This window comes from Cynoglossus semilaevis, chromosome 12, assembly GCF_000523025.1.
Source record: "Cynoglossus semilaevis isolate Cse_v1.0 chromosome 12, Cse_v1.0, whole genome shotgun sequence".
NCBI classification, from domain to species: Eukaryota; Metazoa; Chordata; class Actinopteri; order Pleuronectiformes; family Cynoglossidae; genus Cynoglossus; species Cynoglossus semilaevis.
Genome location: NC_024318.1, coordinates 4,043,970 through 4,044,568, shown reverse-complemented (window position 1 = coordinate 4,044,568; position 599 = coordinate 4,043,970).

Sequence of the window (599 nt, the reverse complement as noted above, 5' to 3'; positions counted from 1 at the left end):
AGAGGCTGATTCTTTTCATAAAGCAGATCTGGCATTGCTGTCCACCCACAAAACTTTACAACCTGCTGCGCACATGCACACAGAGGAGTACACACACACACACACACACACACACAGACGGATCATTGTGCTCACAGGTTAGTATCTGGACAGACAGGTTAGAACAAGTGACAGAAACCCTTTTTGTCATTATGTAACATCTATTTATGTGGAGAATTATGAACTAATCCTTTTGCCACAAGAGTCTACATGTCTGTCAGTGCAAGTGTGTGTGTGTGTGTGAGGGTGTGTGTGTGTTTATGCTGTGAACATGCTGCAGGTGAATACTACCTGGAACCATGTGTCTTTTACTGGGTCACTACATTTATTTTTTTTCGTATATGCAAATGTCTTAACAGGAAGTGAGCCATGAGCAGACGTTTGTCCCTGGACGTACAGAGACACCGCGCCGACACTGACTGTGGTTGTGTTCACTGGACAGGTCCTGGACAACAGTGTGTGAAAGTGTGCGAGTCTCCCTCCCACTGCAAATACTCCTCTGTGCCAGAGTTGAAAATAACAATGTGTTTGTTCTTAGTTGACTGGTCGGTTGGAGCTGG